The sequence below is a fragment of the Mustela lutreola genome, chromosome 6 (genome assembly GCF_030435805.1).
Source record: "Mustela lutreola isolate mMusLut2 chromosome 6, mMusLut2.pri, whole genome shotgun sequence".
Classification (NCBI taxonomy): domain Eukaryota; kingdom Metazoa; phylum Chordata; class Mammalia; order Carnivora; family Mustelidae; genus Mustela; species Mustela lutreola.
In genome coordinates, this window is record NC_081295.1 from 154341792 (window position 1) to 154359046 (window position 17255).

Sequence of the window (17255 nt, forward strand, 5' to 3'; positions counted from 1 at the left end):
TGGGTGGTTAGGAAGAACAGGTATGCAGAGCTGAAGAAGGAAAACAGCCCATTCCACAACTTCCATCCAGAAGTGCCCCAGAGAGCCCGGAAGCTGGAGACATGAGGGTTCAACTGCGTTCTAGCTGACCTCCAGGAAGCAGAGTGACTTCGGGGTGCATCTGTATTACCAACTCTAATGGCTTTCCTTCTTATTTTGTCTTTATGTAGCATGTGTGTCTGTCACACACACACACACACACACACACACGGACAGACTGGAAGAGTCAACGTTCCAGGGTCCATTGGACATAAACCCAGCAGAGAATGAAATTCAGCAGCTGTGGGTACATCAGATCCGAAACAAAGTCTCAGAGGCAAGCAAAAGTGAGGAAGAGGAGAGAGGTTTTTTCCAAAGGTGAATCTAGTCAAGTAGGACCAAAACTCAGTGAGTTGCATTAGAAGAGCTGCAGAAGGGCAAGGCCAGCCTCCTGGTAAGGGACCTGGCAGCCAGAGGGGCAGGTCTCCACAGGGGGCACCTCAGCAATGGCTTGTGGTCAGAAAGCTAGCCGCGATGCTCATGGCCAGGCATGGGGGTCCCTCGTCCATACGGCTGTGACCGTGGCTGCTGGAAGGAAGCAGAGGTGATGGCCAGGGCCAGCTGACAATGTGCTCTGGTGATTTTAAGGGTCTTTCGGTTCTGCTCTTGGGGCCAAAAATGCAGCCTACCAACTCCCTTGATTAAACTACAGGTGGCAAAGTTACCATCTTTTGTCTTTCTTCCTTCCCTGGGAAACTAGTTCTCCCAGAATCTCCTGCCGGCCGCAGGTCCGTTCCAGCTGTCCCCGAGCAATGAGCCTGTGGACATGCATTGGGCACCTGGCTCCCACCCTCCGAAACCATCAAGGAGAGCATGACACAGCAGCTTTGGTGAGAGGAGAGGAACATTTTAACGGACAATGTGATAATTAGCAAAACAAAAGCAGGAAACATCCTGATCACCAGCCACCCTTGGAGCCTAGGATCAGCAGCTGTAGGGCAGAGCAGGAGTATCACCGCTGGCTCTCTGGAGTGGGGTCTGTCCCCTCCACACTGAGCAAGATGATCTAGGATGCAACAGACTTACGAGAAAACGGATTATTTTGAAACACTGGCACATTTTTCTCACAGAGATAAATTCTTTCGGTCTTCAGCCTCACGCGGCTTGGAAAAGCACAGGCGTGGCAATTAGCATGCTGCCCGCACGCTCAGGAAACCACACACAGTCAGATGCACCCTGGAATTCATCTTGCTGATTTTATCAAGTCTCGCTCAGTTCTAAATTACTGATTCTGAGCTCAGAAAGGGCTCCACGGGGGGCTGGAAGAGGTCATTTGGATTCCCAACGTTTCCACGTCCTCCTGCATCGTCTGGCCAACACATTACTTGCTGGGGAAATCAGGCAAGAACCTCAAGTATTGAATCATTTCCCCAAGCCATCGCCTCCTCCCAGCACCCCCACAGCCCTCTCAGCCTAGCCTCCGCAGGGGGTCTACCCACACCCGGCCTCACACCTTCCCAACTTCCACAGAGCAACCCAAAGAGACTGTGCTCCAGAACACATCTGATGATCTTCTTGCTCTGTTGAAAACCACACAATAGGTTTCTATTGCTCCTAAGATGACGCAGAAGGGCCCACGTGCCTTGGCCTCCCCTCCAGCCACAGCTCCATCCCTCACCGCTGTCCCCACCACGAAACCCCCAACCCCTGGTTCCCGCCATCATAAGCGCCAGGGCCTGGAGCAACCCCTCTCTCCCATCTGTAAACTTTCATGCCCGGTGCTCCTCTGGCTCATCCTCTTGTCCCTTTGCCTAGTTAGGTCTCGTGCACTCCCTGCAGGGCAGACGAGGTTTATTCTGGGAAGACTGTCCTGACCCCAAGCTCTGAGTGAGGAACTCACCAGCTGTGGCCCGCATCTGCCCCGACCCCATCTCCCTGAACACTGTGATGGCTGGCCTGCTGGCCACGGCCGCACTAGCTGACTTCTTCTGGCAAAGCCAGGCACAGGGCTCGTCTGGTTCACAGACACCTCTGCAGCACTGGGCATAAAGCCTGACCACAGAAGTTACACAATCGGTATCTGCGGATAGATACAGGAAAACAAGAAGTATTGACTATGTATAATATACTCCATGTGCATTACGCCAAGTAAATTAAAGACAGACAGTGATGCACAAAATCTTAACGTTTTTCCTCAGTGTCTGAGTTTTTTTTTCTTTCAAATCTCTGAGCCCCTCACAACTGTCAGGTTAGGGGTTCGACGGGTAAATCTTGGTTCACAACCTCAGGGATTTCCCAGATGAAATCTGAAATCCCTACCTGGAGGGCAGGGAGACCAAAGAAAGAGGAAGGCTCTGTAGGTGCATGGGGGGGGGGGGGGGGGTTCTAATGCACAAAGGAACCTACACACGAGGCTTGTTCCCTGTGGCTGCCCAGTCAGTAGACCTCCCCATCTGCCCACAGGAACCTTAAACATTTATACAAACACACATACAGTCCGTATGGTCCCATACAAAACCTTACTCTCAAGGCTGTGTCCTTGAAAATGGTCCCCACTGCGGGAATGGCGGTACATTCAGGAGCAGGGGAGGGGCTCATGAGCCTGGGACCAGCTCTCTGGTCAACCTGTGGTCACGTCTTCTTCTTGATGATCTCCAACAGCAAGCCATGAAAGCACCTTGTCCCAAGTCCTCGTGCAAGGTCTTGCCAAAGCAAGCGCTAGAGTTCTGACCGATTCTCTCTGCTCTAACAGGCCCCCCCCACTATTCTCATGGGAGAAAAAAGTCTGATTTCTACCAAAGAAAAGAGTCTCACAGGATTCCCTGATGCAACCTTCAGACAGTGAAAGACGTGATCATGCAATTTGTGATTCTCTTCAGAAAATCTTCAGGTTATCAGGAGACTTCTATCTGTCTTCAAATTCTTGGGAGAAAAAAAAATTCATATTGTGGACAATCTCATTTACCCATTTCATTTTTTTGTAAGAATATATTCAGGTCAAAGGACAAGAAACTCTAAAAATTAAAAAAAAAAATTTTAAAAACAGCCATTTTCATGACACGACGCAACATCAGTCAGAGTTAAAATGCAGGGAGGAAGCCACCTGCGGTCGAAAGGGGAAACTGACCAGTCAGAGGTCTCAGCTCACCTGCTTCTCTGCCCTCTGAACTTGCTGTTCCTGAACAGCCCTGACACATCAAAGTGCCACCCACACCCAGCACGTACCAAGAAGCCCTAATTACCTCTTTGTCAGAGAGAAAGAGAGAGAGAGAATGAGGGAGGGCGAGATAAAAACCAGAGCCAGTCTCTCCTAGGACATCCGAGCACTGCCTCCAAGGGAACCAACTCAAGTTGCAAGCATTTGGAAAGCGTTTGGTGAAGACAGCCCTTCTCACCTGTCCTCCTTACAGAACAGTCTGCAAGCGTTTCTTAGCAGCAAGAAATCAACCAACGAGAAATCAAGTAGCCACTCTGTCCCCTGCCCCTGTGTTTGGTGTAGTCCAGAATTTGAGAAGGTCCATTAGGGAGAACCTCTGCCCTCATGGAATTTCAAATCTTGCAGGACAGCCGAAACACATAGAAGGAGGGAGAGGTACACAGATAGGGACAGGGAGCTCCCCACTGAAAATTAAGACATGACTTCCAACTTGCCAAACTGCAGTGAGACACCACGTCACACCCGCGAGAAGGACTAAACTCAAAACGGCTCAAAACACCACCTGGGCCACTCTCATATTGCTGGTGGGATTCCGAAATCGGTGCAACCACTTTGGAAAACCTGTTTGGAAGTTTTTCATGGAGCGAAACATACACTTGGCTCAAACTGCCACTCTGGTGCCCAAAAGAAATGAAAACACATGTCCACCAAAAGACTTGCATGAGAATGTTCATAGCATCCTTACTCACAGTAGCCCAAACTGGAAACCACCCAAATGTCCCGTCATCGGGAGGGAGGGATAAATAAATTGGAGCATCTCCCTGTAATGGAGTGCTTCTCTGTGACTGCACGACCGATCTACTGACATATGAAATAGCATGAATGACTCTCAAAGTATGTTGAGTGAAAGGAGCCAGGCACAAATCCATAGATATGACATGATTCCACTTATATGAAATCCCAAACACAGGGAAAACGAACACATTGTGATAGAAATCAGAAAGTTGTCAAGACCACAAAGCATACAGAGAACTCACTGAGGGGATGGGAGTTTTACGTATCTTATCTTGGGTGGTAGCCACAAAAGTGTATGTAGTCATCAAAATGCACCAAAAACCCATAAGTTTTCTTTTGCGTTAATCAGTTCTGAATTAAAAAACATAAAAGACCTAATTTGGCAGGTTAGTGACACAAGGCCTGTTCAGGGTTCCCAGAACTCCCTGATCTCTATGACTTAACTGCCAAGAGGTCCGGCCTTCTTTATATGCCACAGATCTCCCGGAAGAGGGACTTCTAAACATCTTCAGTCTGTGGGGGTAGATACGGTACTCAGAGAAGGCAGCTATCCCATCTTACAACAGGAAGCAGAAGTTCAGAGAGCTTAAGCAACTCTCTCAAAGTCACCCAGCTGGCAAGCAAGAGAATCAACACTCAGTATCACATTACCTGTGTCTAAAGTTTATTCTTCTTCCAATATTCCTATGACATCATTCCAGAGCGTAGAAATCAGTGCCAGGATCCTGCATCCGGCATGCCAAAAGAAGGGAATTTTATGACCCTAAGAGCTCCTCAGGGAAGGGGAGATTAATATCCATCGACATGAGTGTAAGGAAATTTACTCAACACCACAGAAAGGCACTCCTTTGTCATAAATTCAATAAACAAATCTTAGCATCCAAAAGATATAAAGACCTCCTACAACCTAGTGAAGAAAAATACCAACAATCCACAGAAAAATAGCTAAAAGACATAGCAGCAATTTACAGAATATAAAAGCCAAAAACAGTCTTGGTAACAAAGGAACACAAAGTGAATAATGAAATATGAATTCTGTCCATAAGTTTGTCAAATGTTTTTACAGATTGATAATATCCTGTGTTGGCAGGAATATGGACTCACACATACAGTGCAAGCGAGTATAAATTGGTACAACATTTTTGGAAGACAATTTGACAGTATCTAACAAAATATAAAACATAAATTCCCTCCAACTCACAATCTCACTTTCATCTTACAGAAACACGGACACAAATCCACAGTGACGTGTAGGAAGATTTTCATTAAAGCGTTGTTTGCCACCGGGACAGTTAGAAGCAATACCCATGCCAGTGAATAGGGACCGAGTAAACACACGATGTTGAATTAGGTAATGAAATACTATGTAACTGTTAGAAAGAATAAAGTGGTCTTAAAATGGCAGAGGAAGGGCTATGCTTGGAAAGGTGTCCTTGATACATAATGAATATATAGAAAATGTTGCTGTTTTTGCAAACTGGGTCCTGGGTAATGATTCCTCATTCGGCGCACTTTCAGACTGAGTAAGAAAGTGCCTTTGGGCACAGTAGAAACTCAAGTATGGTTTGGGTTTGAATTTCAGGAGTGCTAACATAGGCCACCAGAAAAGAGGGAGGTGCTGATCCTTGGCTGGCCTCCTGGGGGCTGAGACCCAGTTGCGTCTTGATAACCCATTAAGATGTAAATGACAGCCATGGTTTTTATTTCTTTAGCACTTCAGAACTGTTGAAGTACTTTCTTGTATATTCCCTCATCTAATACTCTCATCCCTTTTTTGGGGTTGGCCTTGTCCCCCTCAGACCACGAGGAGGGAGTCTTCAGATCGCTCCTCGAGTAACGCAAGTCCACTCCAGTCTGTGCAATTCCCCCACAGTGCTCCTGGGGCTTTGGTCACAGCGCACCACACCCAGGAAGAAAAGGGGTATTTCGTGAGTCTGCGAGTGAGTGGGTGGGTGAGTGAGTGAAAATGAGCAAATCCACTGTCACTTGTGACGGAAGCTCATTCCGCTCATCCCCACCCCTCCAGCTAGGCAGGCAGGGAGTGCCCAGCACAAGACAAGACAATGTCAAGAAAACAACCCAAAACAGACAGCAGCCTCATCTCCTCCTCCCGCAGCTCTGGAATTTTACGTCTCTAGGGCAGAAGCAATGGCAGCTCGTCTAGACGAGCATCTCTTGGGGCAGACTAACCAGCAGGGCCGCCCAGGAGGGTCCCTGTGAGGTCTAGCTCTTCACACCCTCTCCTGTCTCTTCCATCAGAATATGGTGGAGTGGTACAGAGACCTGACTTCAGATCTCCGCTCGGTCCCTTGCTAGCTTTGTGGACTGAGGCCAATCACGTAATTTCTCTGAGCTTGTGTCCTTGTCAGTAAGGGAGGGACACTCAAAGCTGCTGCCTAGCGAGGATATAAAAGGTTAATGGGATAATGCCGATAAAGTATGGCATCTGATATTTGGTTAACGAACATGCAATAGTTTGTCATTAGCTTCTGATCACCACCTGGCAGGACCAGCTTCGGAAGTAGGACCACAGGCTACCTGCCGAGAGCACTTTAGGCAAAGGTGTTTGCATGCAAACGTGTGCGCGCTGTTGAGCCTCAATGCCGAGCACAGGTGGTTTTGCGGTTTGCTCAAAGAAGCTGTGTGACGAGTGGGGAGCTCAAACCATGTTACTACCCTCCTGGAAAACCATTAAGACACTGCCCAAGCCCAGCCCCAAAGCTGGAGTCACCGCAGGTATCTCTCCCCTGCCCGAGCAGCCTCTGTGACATCCCTCCCCACACGTGGGCACAATCGGGAAACCCCTGAGAACGCTTTCTGACCGGAAGCTTGTTGTTTCAGTATTCGACCCCCCAAGAAGTGACGCTTTGCTACCTGACTATCGTGAGGAGTAAGAGAGACCCCACAGTTCTCGGTGCTTTTGTGTCACAATCACGTTTACTGATCAAGAGGCTCCATCTATTCCCAAACGTTTCCAGAGTGTCATTCCTCCAAACTGGAGAGGGCTTTGCCATTTTGCTCGGAATCCGCAACTACTGGGGAAATGAAAAGAGGTAGCTTTTCTGCCACCATCCTCATCTCTCACCTGAAACTGTTTCTCTTCCCATTGTTAAGAGGGAAGAGAAATCCCAAGAACTCAGCGGCGCTCCTCCCACTGGACGTGTTACCATGACGCTCCACGCAGGCGGCCCCGAGGGTGCAGTCTGGGTTGGGCTGTCTTCCCACCAAAACCATCGAATACAGGAGCTTAAGAAATGTCTTCACTGGGGAGGTTACGGGCTATGGTGAGTGCTGTGAAGTGTGTACACCTGATGATTCACAGACCTGTACCCCTGGGGCAAATAATACATTATATGGTAACAAAAATAATTTAAAAAAACAAAAACAAAACAAGAGTCGGACGTTCAGCCCACTGCTCCACCTAGATGCCCTGCACGTTTAAGTTTCTTACTGAAGGGGCACCTGGGTGGCTCAGTGGGTTAAGCCGCTGCCTTCGGCTCGGGTCATGATCTCAGGGTCCTGGGATCGAGTCCCGCATCGGGCTCTCTGCTCAGCAGGGAGCCTGCTTCCTCCTCTCTCTCTCTCTGTCTGCCTCTCTGCCTACTTGTGATCTCTGTCTGTCAAATAAATAAATAAAATCTTTAAAAAAAAAGTTTCTTACTGAAGAATGTCCATACAATCAAGTACACACACACACACACACACACACACACACACACACACGTCCTGAGTGGCACAGGAAACAAAGAGGAAGGAAAGACTTTCCAGAACAATCTGGTGTCTCCACAACACCACACAAGCCCCTGCTCAAAAACTGAGCATTTCCCCAGCAGAACTGCCCATGCTGTTTCCTCCCGGTTCCTCACCAGCACCAGGCTGCCAAAACTCTCATGCGCTCCCCAGGCTGCCAGGACTCTCATGCGCTCCCCTGGGGAGAGCTTGCACTGATTTCTGGAGGCTGCTCACCCCTTCCCAGGGACAGCCCTGCTTGGATATGGCGTCAGGTGGCCACTTGCTGGTTTTAAGGATGCCGTAGCCCCTGGGGGTCAGAACACACAGCGGAAACAGAGAGCCACAGAGTGCAAGAGGCAGCGAGGAGGGAGGGAAGGCTGGCTCTTAAGTAAAAGGAACCCTGGACGGCCCCTTCCAGTGGTTTCTACATGAGCAGTCTGCTAACTAGGAGTCTCCCAGGAATATTCCAGAAAAGCCAACACAGAAGTTTCTGATTAGTTCCACGAACATGTAGATCATCCTAACGCTGAGTCTTTAAAAATGAGCACAGCACAGGCCTGGCCCTGAGGAGCCCATGAGCTAACGCTGGAAGGTCCACCTGCAGCCTTGCATTCCTGCTGGTCACCTGGTGCCAGCAGGGCTCCAAGAGTCAGTCCGCAGGTAGTGTCCAGTGACAAAGCAGCTGCTGGCCTGGCCCAGAGCACACGGAATGGAGTGGGCGGAGAGCACACAGAGCAGTTGCCCAGGGTGGCCAGTGCCTCGGCAAGGAATTACCTTCAGGCCTAGGGGCTCTGAGGCTGCAGTGGGAATGGACAGGGGGTGACCTACTCCTTGCTCACTGTTTGGATAGCTTTAACTCTCTTTTCTATTCCAAAGACTGTAAAACTCCCATACAGATGTCAGAGACTTGGGGCCTGACTGGTTTGCAAAATGAGCCTTCACTCATCCCGACAGAGGATACCCGGGCTCCCGGTCCAGTCCTCAAGCCACACCTCAGGGTGGAAGTGAGATTATTCAGCCAAGGAGAATTGTATCCAGTAACAGACATACTAGCTGTAAAAAAATAAAAATATGCACATTTCTCCAAATCTTTACCAAAATTGAATATAATCATTTAAATTTTTTCACTTCCATGGGTATTTTAATTATGCCACATCTATGAAATAACACATGGCTGTAGACAATTTGATTTTTGAAAAACAATGACACGATATAGCTTCAGTTGTATGCCTGAAAAAGATGTGCTGAAGTACTTACCCCCGGTACCTGTGAGTGTGATCTTATCTGGAAATAAGGTCAATTGAGGTAGGTCGGTCAATATTTTCTACCATATTTACTGGTCCCGTACTTCCTTATGAGAATTATCTGCTCAAACCCTTCCAGGAAAGGTAATTTTTGAGGTTGAGAGTTCGCACTCCAGCCCAGGACTCTCCAGTAGCTGCAGGGCCGGCCCCTCGGCTGCCCTTCCTTGAGTCTCCTTCAGTCTACTCTTTTATGCTCTGAAGATTAAAACCTGATCCCCTCAGTTGCCCTTGAGTTCCTTTCCAAGGGTCGGTTTGGCCACTGACCTGAGCTTCCTCTTTGGCAGAGAACAGATTCAATACAAAATTATTTAGCTTAAATTACTTCCAATGTTTCAAGCACATTTCCTGTTCCAGGAGGGCAGAATTAAGACAAGTACAATAGCTTAGGAACATTCGATATTGCATAATTGGCTGATTGGGGCTCTTACTGTTGTCAAGCTCTTGACTGAGCACCTTTGGAATTTCAGATGGGCCCAAGAGGACGGGACGTACCTTCCTTCCCTATGCATTCCCTTCCTTACCAAGCTGTCTATCCTCAAAAGCCCGACACAGATAAGAAGGAATTCATAGGCATGAGAATCCGCAGTCTGCTCCCTTCCCTCTGCCCTCCCTCTTCCCCATCAATAATAAGCCACAGCCTCTGTCTCTCTCCAGAGCAAGCTGGCCACAGAGCAAGGCTGCGGGTGAGAGGGTAAGGCATGGTCATTTTACAGGAGACGCATTATGAGGTCAGTTGCTTATGGGGTACTTTCATACTATACACTCTTTTCATATTTGAGGATTTCTAAAGACAATCTGTAGTTGTAATTTTTCACAAGCAACCTACTGTCTGTTTTCCTCCCAAACTGATGATTCTCCAGTTGGGAATCCTCAAAGAAGTTATCAAGTGTAAACCCTGATTCTATTATAACCCTTATCACTCTGTATTGGTTTATGGGGTACAGGTATGGATTTGCATTTCTAGACTATGAGCTCTTGGGTTCAAGGTCATGATTTATTTCTCTTTGCATTTTCCCAGCCTGGATCCTACATGGTACAAGCTCTATACAGTCAATATTCTTTTGAGGAAGATTCTGAAAGTTTGATCTGGCCTCCTTAGTCCCAGAGTGGGGCAGGACGGAAGGAAAAGCAGAGAAAACTGGAGGAATCACCCACACACCCTTACAGTGTGGTCGTTGGAACAGCTTAGGGAATGTCTCCCATAGGAGGTGACCTTCCAACCAGAGCAGGAAAAAAGACTATAATTTCACCCAGTGGGAAGGGGGAATGAAGGAGAAGCCTAAAACAGTGTGCAAGTGAGTTTGTGTCATTACTTTGGTGTGCCTGGAGCATAGGGCGGGCAGAAGGCCTGATGGAAACCTGCAAAAAGTTGCAAAATGTTCTCCCAGATTAAGCCTTCCCCGCTAATGAGCATGGTCACTTTACTGTGGTCTGTTCCTGACTTTAAATCCAGCCTGGCTCTCTCTCTCACTCAGCGGGCACACCGAGCATCTACAGAATTGAAGACACTGGGTTAGGATTCGTATGTCGCGGTCCCACGCCTACAGTGGGCCATCCATTGCTCCAGAAAGGTGATGCAGACATTCTGTGCCGTCTCCTTTAGCTCTGAACTTAAAGGATGAGCTAGAGATTGCATCTCTAATCCTTTCATATCTTCCCACCAAACATGCAAGATGTTTTATAGCCACGGGTATTAATAAGTGCTTTCGAGTTGAATTAGGCTATTCTCGGGTACAAGGATAGCAGAAGGAAGAGGAGTAACAGGTGGGGAGGATAAATACTAAAGAAGAACACCTGGAAAGGAAAATGTTAGGGCAAGGGAGGAAATAATTAGAACAGAGAATAAAGGAGGTTGAACAAGAAGGTGTTCAAGAGCACAGAGTCTTGAGTCTCAAAGGATGAACCTTGGGTTTAGACGGGTTTCCAGAGCAGAAACACTTAAGGACCCCTCGACTAGGAAGGAAGATGGGCAGGATTCTAACACTCTCTCTAACACTCAAGTTCTAGGCAGCATATAGCAACAGTGCTTTGACTCATATTTGATGAAGCAACTGCAGGCCTATGTACAGACCCTCAAAGATACGGCCCTTAGGCCATGTGCTGAACCACTTGGCAAAAGGCAGGGTGGTAGTTATAGCAGTTGAACCCACGCCTCAGGGCTGGGTAAATTAGGTTGACAGAATTCCAAAGCATTAAAAAAAAATCACAATAATCTTTCTTCTCGAACTCCAAGATACAGTGTCCAAGTTTTGAGGCTGTGAAAGCGGACGACCCAACCCAGACTGCGTTATGTCTCCACATTCATTATTTCTGACAAGCCAAGTGAGCAGCACCATTTCTAACTTGTGCAAATCAAACTGCTCTTCAGATTCGCTGCTTCCAAAGAGAGAAAATATTTCCCCAATGTTCCATTTCCCCCTTATGGTCTTGGTTGTCATACGGGCATCATAATAGTGACACATAACTCCCTTGTACTGTTTTTATTACATCAAGTTTCAGGGGACCTTGGGGAAGAGATGACTAATGACACCCCCTCCTTCTTCAGCGTGACAGAAATGAATCAGACACCCCACCAGGAAGCAGTGGAAATAGAACTAGCTTATGAATCAGCAACCGTGGCTCTTAGGTAAGGATTTGTCTCTAACTAGTGAGGAAACCTTGCACACATCTCTCCAAGCCTCACTGATCACCTTTTTAAAAATGTGTCCCCGTTAAACTTTGACATCCTTGTCTCCCAACCTTCTTCCAAAATCTAATTAAATTTCTATTTATGGTGAAATAGGTTTTATATGTTCATTGTCTGAGTGTTTTGGAGGACAAAGCATCCTATCCAAGTATTTGGACACCTGCTGAATAACACCCAGCTGCTACATAAGATTTGCCTCCTCCAAGCAATTAAAAGCAGAGGAAGCGTTTGGCATTGATTCCTCCAGAATTTAGAGAGGCTCCTTAAACAAAGTCTGCCATTTTGTTGGATGGACTTTTGCAGGCAACAAAGCTGGAGCCCAGATGAGCTGAGAAAAAGAAGCGATACCATGCATTTCATTTCTCCTCCAAGAACTCAAAGAATTCATTCATTAGACTACCAGGTTAATACTGTAAGACAGAATGTCAAAAGGAAGAAATCTTTAGCTACTGGGTCCTCAAAAGGTAGAGATATTATCAAGCATTTTGAGCTATACCATTAATACTGTAAAATACTAAATATGCTATTATTGGTCCTGATAGTATTAAATTTGCCACAAAAAAAAAAAAAAAAAGGTGGGAGAGTTGTCTCTTTTTAATCCAAAATTTCTTCTCTGGTCCTGTTGACATTGTGGCCATTCCCTTCAATGCACTCGGGCCCTTTCTTGACTAACAGATCAAAGAATTATCAACCACTCTTGGAGAATTTGACATGAGAAAAAGTTACACACTAGATGGATACTTTGGAATATTTCTGAAATTAGGTAGAAGTTGGAGAAAGACTTTTTTGAGAAATGATCTTCCCTCAAGGCCCTGAAATCAGAGTATTTCTATGTGTCAGCAGTTTTGTGTCGTGTCACATAAAAAGCCTTCCAGCAAGCAGGATGCCAACCAGGCATCACTTTATGATCACCAGCAACTTTTAACATGAACCAATTACTTAAAAGTTCAGGTCCTCCCAGCTTCTCTTGGGATTCAAAACTGAACACCTAAGTCTGAAATGATTTTAGAAGCTCCCTAAGGCGGTAAGAGTGAGCCTGAGAAATGTGGACCTGGCCCAGGATGTCTTTCATAATAAATCAGAAGATTCCCTAGTTAACAAAGGGTTAGAACAAAGGGAATCAACACTTTTCTTCCATCCACCAGTCAACAGTGGGTTGCACAGCCATGACCCACCAAGAAGGGAACTGAATGGGTTTTAGCGTTTTGAGAAATAACCTACTTACAAAGTAAGGTCCTACTTACAAAGCATCTTCTACATATCATAGCCACATACTGCTATGTTTAACCCCTCTCTCTACTACCTACCTACCTACTAGTTTCTGTCTCAAATAATAAACTCATCCTTGACACTGAAACCAGAATAATGGTGAACTCTCTGCGGTGACCACAAAACAGACCTGAAATCAATACTCATATTTAAAACCTTCAATCCTTGTGTTTGATACGTGTATCTCACACACACTCACACACACATACACACACACACACATTCCAGCCCATTCTCACATCGTACCAACTGGTTCTATAACATTTTCCCTCCAAACATTAGCCTTGACTTGAGATTAAATCTTGACACTCCTGTCTCCATTTTTATGAAGAACTTAAATCTCAGAAGGCAGCTACCATCATGATTACTAAACATTAATTCGTGTTCCAACATGTGCCAGGAACAAGAATTAGAAATACTTCAGAATCTTTAAGTCTAATTGGGGGAGATAGAGAAGAAACAGAACGAAAAAGGTAGTAACCCCGAATAAAACTGTTGGTTCCTAGAGCTACAGGGGATCACACTGGGCATTTTTTCCAGTCCCATCTCTGGATTTCCTCCCTGCAGTCACAAGTTTAAAAATTTCACTTGTATTTCAAAACCCAGGTCATTGGACACAGTTTTTTCAAAGACTTTCAAAGCCTCAAATCTAAGATGTACTTCATTTATCCCCAAATCAGAAGTGATTTCTCAATTCTTTCAACTGCCACAGCAGCTTATCTGTTTCTCTCCTGGGATACTTGTATCATAATTATTTATATACATGACTTATTTCCAGGGCCTGATTAGATTAGAAACCTCTGGAGGACAGAATCTATGTATCTGTAAATCTCAATATAACCTAGCACAAGGAGCAGGGGAGAGAGGGAAATGGGGAAATGTCAATCAAAAGTCAAAAACTTCCAGTGAGAGGGCGCCTGGGTGGCTCAGTGGGTTAAGCCGCTGCCTTCGGCTCAGGTTGTGATCTCAGGGTCCTAGGATCGAGTCCCGCATCAGGCTCCTTGCTCAGCGGGGAGCCTGCTTCCTCCTCTCTCTCGCTGCCTGCCTTTCTGCCTACTTGTGATCTCTCTCTATCAAATGAATAAATAAAATCTTTAAAAAAAAAAAAAAAAAAAAACTTCCAGTGAGAAGATGAGTAAGTTCTGGGATCCGAAGTAGAGCACGATACTTAGAGTCAGTAATACTGTATTACATTGTATACATATACTGAAAGTTGCTGAGAGTAGAACTTAAATGTTCTCACCAGAAAAGGGAATGGTAATTATGGGAGGTGATGGAAGTATTGACCGATATTCTGGGGGTAATCATTTTGCAAAGATGTAAATGTATAAATCAATGTGTTGTGTACCTTAAACTCACACAATATTGCATGTGTCAATTATATCTCAATAAAGTTCTGGGAGGGAACACAGTGAAAAAATAAAACAAAACAAACAAACAAACAAAAACCAGCATGGAAATATAGTGCTGAGATCTTGGGGCAGCTTTTCAGATTCTGAACCTATATTTTTTCCCAGCCCTATGGTATTCCTTCTCCATCCCTAAAATCAATCTGTTACAAGAAAGGATCTAATTGACTTTTCCACTAATCACCAAAGTAGCAGCTAATATATTTTCACACTCCAAAGATAAACTTATCAAAGAAACTATTTCAAATACCCAATATTCTCTTGTACCTATTAATTTACAAGTTCCACAGAAGTCCTAGTGTTACTTATTGCTGGGGGAAAAGGAAGGAATATACTTAGGGAGAGAGCACGCCTGGGACGCCCTCCAATCACCCGCTCCACCTGAGCAAGGCCCAGACCACTCCTGCCCACGGTGCCTTCAGTCCATATGAATCTGCAAAGCAAAAATTCCTGCAAAGGAAGCTGGGCCTCAGAACTGGGCTACACAGGATTTCTCAGCTACGGCATTTCAGAAAATGTGAAATTGGATCTTGATCATTGGGAACCTGCCATCATCATTAAACAGAGAAAAGCAGACAGACATCTGTTCTGTCCGGGAACACAGGCAGCATACTAATCACAAGCTACTGCCTGGTAAGGAACACTGTGGCCTCAGCCTGGGACAGGCTGTAGTCACCCTGGGAGCAAGGGAGGCCACCACCCAAGCGTCCTGCCTCTCATTGGTGAGTGAATGAATTATATGGAGCCCATTCCCCATCACTGCCCCTCCTCCCCTTAGAGGTCCTGGATTCCGGGGACAAATCTGAGAAGTGAGACTGCAGGCTGAATCTTGGGCTTTGCATTCCCTAAGCCCGCCATAATACTCTCTCCTCTCCTCCTTTTGTCCCAGTCTCATCCCCCTGGCAGGACTCATCCCCAGATCCTCGTTCTTCAACGACGGATTCATCTACCAAACATGAGTACTTACTTTATACAAAGTGATGTGCTAGTCTTTGTGCGAGATTCAAAGTGGATTGTGGGTAGATCCTTCTTTCACGACGTTTACAAGCCTGGAAAGCAAATAAATACATAAATAATGCCAATAGAAGGCCAAAAAAAAAAAAAAAAAGTGGCAGTAGCATAAGACAGATAAGACAGGATGCTATGTGTGTTCAAAATAAAGAGCAATGACCTCTATTCAAGTATGTCAAATAAGGCTTCGTTGAAAAGTGGTGGTCACATTTGGACTTGAAGAATGAGCAGGACTTGGAGTCTTAGATATGGAGGAAGAAGCACAAAGAACCACCAAAGGAAATAAAGAAAGAACATGCAAGCTGTGTTTACAGAACACTGAATACATTCAGAGTGATGAGAAATGAACTTAGAAAGGAATCATGAAATATCTACATAGGCAGGTTAAAGCCTAATCATAGCATCCCTTCTGGAAAACAACTTGAGCATCGACGACCTCTCCTGACCCCCTCTCTCTGTGACTTTCCATAACACTCTGTCTTCATCTCACCTTCTGAGCTCTGATTGGCAGACATTCCATAAATGTGTGTTGAATAATGAATTAACAATACTTTCACTGGTCAATGTTTTTATGTAACATCACCCAGGGAAATTGTGTGGTATGTTCTAAGTGAAAACTTAGTTGCTTCAACATGATCATCTTTGTTCCCTAATGTTTGCAAAGCTAATAAATAAAACCTATGAACTTGAAAAAGGCAAGATAATAGTGGTAATTCACATTTAAGGGCATCTTGAGATGTGTGAATCATCTTACTCTATCTCAAGTTACTTCAGACTGAGAAGGACCCAAAGGCAGATGTGCTAGAGGAACCTGGAAGAACTGGGTTGCCCCTAAGCTCCTGGACAGGTGTATCCCCAACCCCCAGGCCCCCAGGCCCCATGCTACCTCATCAGAAACATCCACCAAGAGGCCAGAGAGAGCATACATTGAAAACAGACCTGGTGAAAGAAGAAATGAAGCAAATGGAGAATGCTTGGAAAACTGAGAAGACTTGAGACTCCCAGCTGAAATTATTTATCAGCTCCCAAAACATTCAGCTAAGGAGCACCTGGGTGGCTCAGGGGGTTGGGCGACTGCCTTCAGCTCAGGTCATGATCCTGGAATCCCGGTATCAAGTCGCACATCGGGTTCCCTGCTCAGCGGGGAGTCTGCTTCTCCCTCTGACCTCTCCCCTCTCATGCTCTCTCTCTCTCTCTCATTCTCTCTCTCTCTCTCAAATAAATAAAATCTTAAAAAAAAATTCCGCTAAATCATCACCACCACCATTATCATCATCACCATCGTGATAATCTACAGAGTACTTACTATGCACCAGGCATTGTGATAAATGCTTTATAAATAGAATTTCATTAAAAAAATAAATAAATAGAATTTCTTTGAATACCCGTAACTACGATATGGAGAAATATTATTAAAACCACTTTATAGATGAGGAGAATGAGGTATACAGTGGGGAAGCCAGTGGACCAGGTTTAACAGCAGAAGTTGGCAGAACCAGGATTAAAAGTCGGGTCTGTCCAATTTCAAGCCCTATTCAGACTACCTGTCTGCATGTCTAATGGATGATGGATTCTTCATGCACTGTCCGAGGAGGCCAGGACACTTAGCAGAAACCAACACGGTAGGCAACTGGCAGTCAGCCGTGCCCTTGACGAAGCGTGACAGAGCTCCTGACTCTTACTGACTTTCAAGGATGGAAAACACAGCAGACATGTCACAAGCTAAGAATAAATAAATGTTCACCAGATCCACTCACTGAATATAAGAAAAGCAAGCTAACAAGCAACATGTCAAAACTCCTTAAAGAAGTACTTTTCGAAGACTGGGAAGGACCTACAGGTTTCAACAGTGTTGAAAAGTAGTGTAGAAACTT

The 17255-nt window shown here is 45.6% G+C and overlaps 1 long non-coding RNA gene across 1 annotated transcript in view; it reads right to left on the bottom strand.

Moving 5' to 3' along the window:
* LOC131833290 (uncharacterized) overlaps positions 1 to 17255 on the bottom strand; it is a 38619-nt gene that overhangs the window by 20279 nt on the left and 1085 nt on the right. The window contains exon 2 of the long non-coding RNA XR_009354379.1: positions 15338 to 15419. This is a non-coding gene — a long non-coding RNA (uncharacterized LOC131833290). The remainder of the gene's footprint in view (positions 1 to 15337; positions 15420 to 17255) is intronic.